The sequence below is a fragment of the Chelon labrosus genome, assembly GCF_963514085.1.
Source record: "Chelon labrosus genome assembly, chromosome: 4".
NCBI lineage: Eukaryota > Metazoa > Chordata > Actinopteri > Mugiliformes > Mugilidae > Chelon > Chelon labrosus.
In genome coordinates this window covers 6,190,829-6,199,212 of record NC_140340.1, presented here as the reverse complement: position 1 = coordinate 6,199,212, position 8,384 = coordinate 6,190,829, and positions in this window count along the sequence as shown.

Below are 8,384 nucleotides of genomic sequence, written 5' to 3'. Positions count from 1 at the left end.
GTGGTGAGGAGGCTGAAAAAAAAATATATATATATTGTTGAGATGGGACTCTTACCAGTCTCAGAACACTGTTACTTCAAAATATGTGAACCATTTTGCTTATTTCTTTCAAATGAATAAATGAGGGACGTCTAAAATTCAGCACTGCCAAACTGTTATTTCCTCTCAGAATAAACTCGGTTCATATTTTTATCCAAAGTTCAGAACAAAGCTTTTGATACTGAGCAACAATCAACCCTTTCATAGCCTAAAAAACTGTTTTTTTTTTCTGAACTGGCTGACAACAACTCCCTCAAGGACTAGTGGTAAACATTAAATCATCCACGTTCTTCAGAGCTAACAGCCTCTCATCAGCCTCTCATCTGCAGGCTCTCTATCACAGGTGAAGTCCTAATTCATGTATTTCAAAGTGTGTTAAAGCTGAGATCAAATAAATGCAGATAACCTGCTGTGTGCCTGCTCTCCTAGCCATGGCATTCACACAAACAGCTGCAACCACTGCATCAACTCCAGCAGAGAACAAGTACAACAGCGCCCCCTACAGGGTTTATATTGCCTTGTCACATTAAATGGCCAAGAATTAAGGAAACTAAGGAAATAAAAATGCACATATACAGTAACTACTTTTGTATTTAATTGGCTAGTTTTTGTATATAGTTCACTTTTTCCATCACTTGTGTGCAGTGTACTTAAACTATATATATCTTATCTATTTTTTAAATGCCAGTAGAAGTGGTTAAAGTGGAATAAAACCAATGAAAGATAGGAGGAGACAGACAGGCCTCCACATTCAGTTTTTTGTAATAAGTTTATATCTGCATTTTTAAAAATGAATCTCCCCCTCCGAAAAAAAACCCCAGTTCCCTGGAGGTAGATCATTACGAGAATAAAGAGGCATAACATGGTAGCTGTAAATATGCTATGTGCGTCATCACCTCCCTCTGGTTCTCCAGTCTCCTTCAGTTTGTACAAGTTTGCTTCCATGTCTTCTTGAATCGAACGTGGACAAACTTGCTGTGAGTCAGGAGAAGAAGTCAAAGGTGGGCCAAGTGCTGTCATCCTTTTTTTATTAAGTGAAAGTAGGAATACCATACGTTAGAAATAATAGATGCAACCAATGGTAATTCTGTTTAATAATAATGAAGTGTGACGACAAATGGACTGATAATGAATTTACAGCATTGCTCTCATAGAAGCCTGGCGTACAAAGGGAATAGAGGTTGTCAAAAAAAGTAAGTAATAACACCTTCAAATAGTATTTCATTCTTAAACTTATACTTTGGTATTATGCTTTAGACGCTGCTGTTTTTGTTCATAGATTCTGTAAAGTTACCACTGATATAACTTAAAAATTATACTTAAGATCAATCTTAAGAACTATACTTTTTTAGTAAAAAAGAAAGAGACGTCCCCTTTTTTTTCCCCATCACATTTTATGAGTTTTATTCAAAAACCTAAACATCTTTTTCTTTTAAACATGCATCACCAGCAATTCCATTTGCTTAGTTTTTTTTTTATTTTATTTTTTTACTTAATGAGACGAGACCAGAGCTACGGTTAATGAATCCTTCCCTCTGTACTCAGATCTAAATGTCTTGATTGTTTTTCATTTTAAGGCTTAAAGTTCAGGCAAACATTACGTGTCTATGCAGTGGCAGCTGTTAACAGACCAATATTGGAGATAAACACAATCATATAAACCGGTCAGATCTACATTTTGAAAAAAAAAACAATCAGCTGTGTTGCAACAAATAAATCACATATCCAGATGATCTGAGATCATTAACCAGCCGACGGCAGCAGTTTTTTAAAATCAAAGTCCAGTCAAGGCTTTTGCTACGTCGGGTACTTGAGGACAACCGGGAAATAGTAAGATAATAGTAAGATCCTTGAAGAGATTGGATAAAAACAAATAAATAAATAAATAAAAAAGGTAAATGAGGGCTGTGGTGAATGTCCTCTTCATCACTTGGACTGACTACCAGAACATCAGATTGATAATGGGTTTTAGCAATTCTACAACATAAGAAATAAATACGAAATAAATAAAAAACAGACACATAAAGCTGAAGTACTGAATGTATTTTATTGCGCGTTTCTCTCGGTGGGGCCTCTCGGCTGCTACTAATGAGGGCCTGTCCTGTGAAGAGAGACATAGACAATGGTTAGAAAGAATGTGTGGTGTTTTAGTGGGACAATGTGAACTCTTATGTTGAATAATGTTTATGTTTCTTACGTTTCTTATGTTTCTTACCTGTGCTGTCTCCTCAAGTGTTCAGCCTAAAAGAGTCCGCCAGAGGCCTGGACACCTTCTTAAAGGTCCCGGGAGAGACCATTAGAATAATTGGAGAGGGGGGTAGCAAATGTTTGACGATGGTAAATAACTGCTATGAGGGAATGTTAGCTTTGTAAGGTTTTTAAAATGAGACTGATAAAAGTAGTGGTATTTAGAGTATATGAATTTGTTTATTTATAGTATTTACCAGGATATTGTATGGTGGATGTGGGGAGGTTAGTAATTAGTTGTAATTAGTAATTAGTAGCTGCTTATAAAATGGAGCCCGTGATTGGCAGGGGTGTGACACAGACCTCAGGCCACTGAAGTGCGTGATTTTCTTTTGTTAAGTCTTGTAAGTCTTTATTTTTATTTATTTTTTTGTCATGAATTATATTGGTGAAATAAACATTTGGTTGGTCTGAGCCTCAAGCTTCCTGTTTTAATGCAACCACTATCAGGCCATTCTAACAAGGGCTAACCCTAACCAAGTCAGATTTTATGGTTATTTGTTATGAAAAAAAATAAAAATAAAAATAAAAAAATGATTGAAGTCCGTTACAAGAATGTTCTAAGGCCAGGCATCCAGCTCTCAACCCCTAATTGTGGCCCCCCTTAGAGTCTGCAGCCCCCTGAACACACTGTGAACGAATAAATGGGTCAAAAGCAGGAACATAAACTCCCCATATGGGATCAATACAGTATAAATTATTATTATTGTTATATTTTAAAAAAGTACCAGACACAAGTGAAATTAAACCAAAACTAAGTGAATCGTTTCTCAGAGAAGGTAAGATCTCAAAGAAACACGTGGAGGTGGCGTGTTTGTAAAAATAAGATTTGTAGAAAGAAAAGTAAAAAAAAAATAAATCACCAAATTTTCCCCGGTAAACGAACAATAAATACAAATAACTGTTGTATTTTATTCCGGGAGGTTGTTGTAAATGATTGTCTGGGCTCATTCTTGTCTGGGAAGCTGCTGACTCGTTGGGGGAGGGGGAGGTTCCTCATGAATCACAGGATTAACAAGCTGAAAACTAATGTGCATCCAAACACCACCACCAGTCAGTGATTGACTTTTATAATACTTAGATATTATTTATTATTAATTATATTATATCAAACTTTAGCCTGCGAGAGTGTCATTTCCTATAAGTCCCACCAGGGGGCGTCAGATAGCTGCACTCCACCACAGCCTGTTACCTGAGCCCTTACAGCAATGAGCGCAGCAGTTAACATCTGTGATGTCTGCAGACACTGTCAGGGGCAAAGGGGTGAAAAAAACAAAAAGCCAGATCAGACAGACAGAGAGAGGGACCACAGAGGGCTCAAGACTCAAATCTGTCACACCTTTTATTCCACTTGGGCTAAACCGGGCCTCTTTCCTCTTTCAGGCGAGCAGGAACATGTCAGGAAGGGACAGAAGTTTGCCTTCAGTACCCAGTCATGCCAGGCTCATGCGTCCTCTCTGCACAGTGACTAAATCTACATGCAACAGAAAAAAAAAAAAAAAAAAACACATCTACACTGAGCATAAACAACAACTACCTCACCCAGATACTTGATCGTGGCAACGCTGCAGCTTGCATTGATTCCTTAAAGACATACAATCTCCATTTTCCTGTTTCCCTCACACACACACACACACACACACACACACAGACAGAGAAAGAGAGAGACTCCCTCTCCTTCACCAACCTGCCCCCACCTCGAACAACCCGACAGATCACACCGATGTCCTACTTAATCCACGTCCTACCTCTGCAGCTGCTGTTCAGACGGCTGCAAGGAGGACAAAACAAAGCACGTGCATCGTCCAGTGGAGACGTTTCCACCACGGTCTGCAGATGACAGCATATTCACATTTAGAAGATATGGAAATGAGTAAATCTTGACAATAGGATTAAATTCAGGCGTCAGTTTGCTCTGAACTTGCTTCACATAATGTGCCAGTAAACAGTAAAAAAAAAAAATATATATATAAATAGTGGAATTAACTGGAATCACTGTGGAATCATGTTGCTGGGGAACTCAGAGTGAGCATCCTGTCAGATTCACCATCAGTGCTGTAAGTGGTGCACTCCAAACATTTGCAGCACTGGCGTTGGGAGGCGAAGAATAAATCCTTAGTAATGGACTTGTTTTTTTTTTTTTTTTTTTTTTTTTTTTATCTGATCGTTCTTCTCATTTACTCTCATCTTCTCCCAGTAGCCGGCTCTCCCTCCTCCGCTCTGCTCGCCGTGGGTGAGGAGGTGCTATACAGTGCACTGTACAGTCTGAGCCTATTGGGAACATGCTGCTGACTCAGCCCAGGCCACTGCATTCATCTATCTGCACTGCAGTGCTGTCTCTGCTTACTCCCCCCCTCCCTACCACCACTACCACCACAACCCCACCCTCCTCCTCCTCCTCCTCCCTCGTTCGGTGCACCACCTCACACAAACACAGAGGAAGGGACATGAGAGGAACATACCTGGCAATCTTAGGAGCTGTGGTGCAACCGAACGCATCGAATCGCATCATAATCAAAACGTGAAGGATGACATTTAAGGCATTTCTAGATCCACACCGTCGTTGTTGTTGTTGTTGTGTCCAAACCTAAACAGACCGTAGATTTCTATTGCAGCTCCCACTCGGTCCCTCCCTGTCCCGTGCAGCTTTCAAACACTTTCTCGGGCCGTGCTCGGATCCAAGCAGTCCCACTGGTCGGCAGCAACACCCACAGGCAAATCCTCTGATTGTGGGACATAGTCACCAAAAAAAAAAAACGACACCAGCCACAGGAGGAATAACTGGAAGGCTGCTTTATTGTTTGGAAATAGATTCGTGCTCAAATGAAGACATTCTTTCACTGATTCTCGTTTAATTGTCCCATGTGGTTGTGCGACACATGTCCACGTTCTGACTGTATTAGTGGCAAGAGAAAATGACAGTCAAAATGTTATTTATTTAGGGTTTTTTTTGTGTTATTTTTTTATTTTTTTTTCCTGTTAACCTATTTTCAAAGAAAAGAAAATTATCTCAGTCATGCTACAAAAGAATGGCCTCATGTACCGGTCGGTAAACCAACATCTGGAAATGAACAGAAGTGTAAAACAGAAGGCAAGCTTGTTGTCCTAACCGGCCCGAGAAGAGCCAGCAAACAGAACACACACACATAGAGAGAGAGAGAGAGAGAGAGAGAGAGCACTTGTACTACATGACTCTACAAGATGTTAGTCCAGACAGTCTAATCTAGGTGGTGAGTTTTCAGTTTATTTATTTATTTTTTTAATTTGAACTCAGTACATCGTTTCTATCGTGCTCCGGTTTTGATGATTTCACTCCCACGGGTGTCGAGATCCTCGATGCTGATTTTACAGACAGACTAAATAGAAAGCTAAAAAGGCACGTGCCGTTAAAGAGAGATATTGCACCGTGAACAAACACACAGACAGTTAAGACGACTAACCCTTAAAATCATTATTTATACCATATCGAAAGTGACGGCAAAAATTAACTCCAAGCTGCAGCAGTGTGTGTGTGTGTTACCGGGGGGGAAAAAAAACAACAACAACAAAAAAAAAAAACATGGAGGGTTAGAGCTGCAGCGGAAAGCGGGAAACTGTTCACACAAAGTTAGTTGCGGCCCGCGCCGGGTTCACCAGCCGCCGCCTGAAAAAGCCTATGAGTGTGCCAGTGTGTGTGTGTTTTTGTGTGTACAATATAGGAAACTAGGGGCAAGACATCTTCACACGTGTACAAAAGGGTATGCTGGTAGTGCAATCCTCTCACCAAGGCAGGCTCCACAAATTCTCAGCAAGCAGCCAGTACAACACCATGCATTGTACGCTGGTACCCAGTATGCAGAAAGTCCTGGGCGGGCCAGAGTTTTGGTTATTCTCTGAACATACCACACAAAGAAAGAAGCGTGATCAGTTACACTCTGTGGTTCTGGTTTCACCTCAATGCAAGGAGTGAACAGGAGAGTTACAGTTGTTGTTCTATATATATATACATATTTAAATATATGTATATATATATAAAAGGTGTGATATATATAATATATATATGTAATATAACTCTTTACATGTACGTAGTGATTTATACAATTTTAAATAGTTTTTCTGCTTTTTAATATAGATTCTTTTAGCTTACTCCCTTCTTTTTTTGTGAAAGGTGACTCAAAAATAAATAAATAAATAATGATAATAATAATAAGAAGAATCTACTCCATTCTAACAAATGCATCACAGCCTAACAAGTGTGACAAAGGGGTGTCAGCTGGAAGCCATTCTATTTACGGTTATTAATATTTAGTGTTAGATTAATAGCTGTAGTTTTTTTTTTAAGTGATCCCGTATTTACAAAAAAACTACACATGCTGTTAAAATAATATATTACATTATTTATAGTTTCTTAAAAACTCCAGTCTTAGCTTTTTGCAGTTTGTGCCCTATGGAACTGAATTTTTATTTTTTTTTATTTTATTTTTTTCCCCCTCCCCCTAATGGATGTATGTGTATTTTACTTTATTATTATTATTTTTTTTTTAATTTTATTTTTTTCCCCTGTCATTACGAATCTTATATCCGCGACGATATCTCGGAGAAAATGGACGGCAGTAGCTTTTATGCTTATCATTCAGAGTTTTATTTGGTTCAAGTTAACACCCACACTGATTTTGGAGATCTCATGCAGCAACTGGACCATGGAACTTGAAAACGAAAATGAGGGAGTTATTCATAAACAGGAAGTGACATCACAGCAGAACAGGAAGTGCAAAAAGCTCAGGTGTGGTGCTTAGGCTCACAGTACCATAAAAATGCATCCAGTGCTCTGTTGGTTATTTGGTATTTGTAATGCAGCAGAGCAATGTGAAGAAAAATGGCAAATGAGCGGCTCAGAGCACTCGCTGCTGTTCACTACTGACGTCTGGGGCCTATCCACTGAGCCTTCCACTTCTGCTTCGGAAAGAATCAAGTGCGCTGCTCAAACCAACATATCCCAATTCACTCTCATGACATCTCCTCACAGTGTTTCCTGTACCTGTGTTTGCTATCGGGGTGAATATTATTATTTTGCTTACTTGAAATTAACCGAGACCAGACTACTGTCCACGATGACCTAACCACAAATGTAATCCTCTATCAATATACGCGCCGCCATTACAGGCCGGCGCCACGTCGCTGCTCCATCGAGATGCTTCTAGCCCTATAGTTTTAAGCGTCATAAGCAGGAAGCGCCAAACTGGCCCCTGACCGGGAGGCCGCCGGGGTGGGACGGCCGACCCGTGATCATTGTCCATCAACATGGCATTAAAACTAAAAGAGTAAATCATGATTTTCATAAATACTCCCATCACATTCACTTGCATTTTGTTGCAGAGCTCATAATAGTACATCTATAATATCTCCTGAGAAAAAGGGATGGATTTTTTTTTCAAGCATTGCATACATTTCTAGGGTCTCTCTGTCTAATAACGACAGCGAATAAAACAGAACGGGCGGGGGGAGGGCACGCTTCACCCGATCCCACTCCGTGGACAAAGGGCAACGAGGGATAACAAGGCAGATCTCTTTGGCTTCTCCACACACAATGTTCTCATCACTCATCCAGAATATTCTTCAGTTTCTCGCTAAAACAAGATACTAATAACACCCGACATTATAGATCCCAGCACAGGACCACTATCCTCTTGGCTCGCTGTGGCTTTAAAAAAATAAAATAAATAAGACTCAACGCCCACCGAAACATGGAAATTACATCAGGGAAGAAAAGAAAGAAGGAAGGAAACAAATAAAAAGAAAAAAAAAGAAAGGGTATTTACATTTGAACATATGTAAATGAGCTACATGAACTCAAACGGTGAACTTTTCCTTTCAGAAAGGTCTAACCACCCACAGAGAAACATCAGAAATAGAAAGGAGTTTGCCGTACCTGTGAAATCCCCTCAAACCACCAACAGTAGGACTCCTAAAATGCCCGCTCACAACAAACATAAAGGCAGATGGCATGGAACATTACAGAGTTGCATACAAATTAGAAATAAAAGCTTTTTTTTTTAGTTTCAAAGTGTTGCACCCTTGAAAATAGTTCAGTCCAAATTGACAAACACTTCAGTCCCATG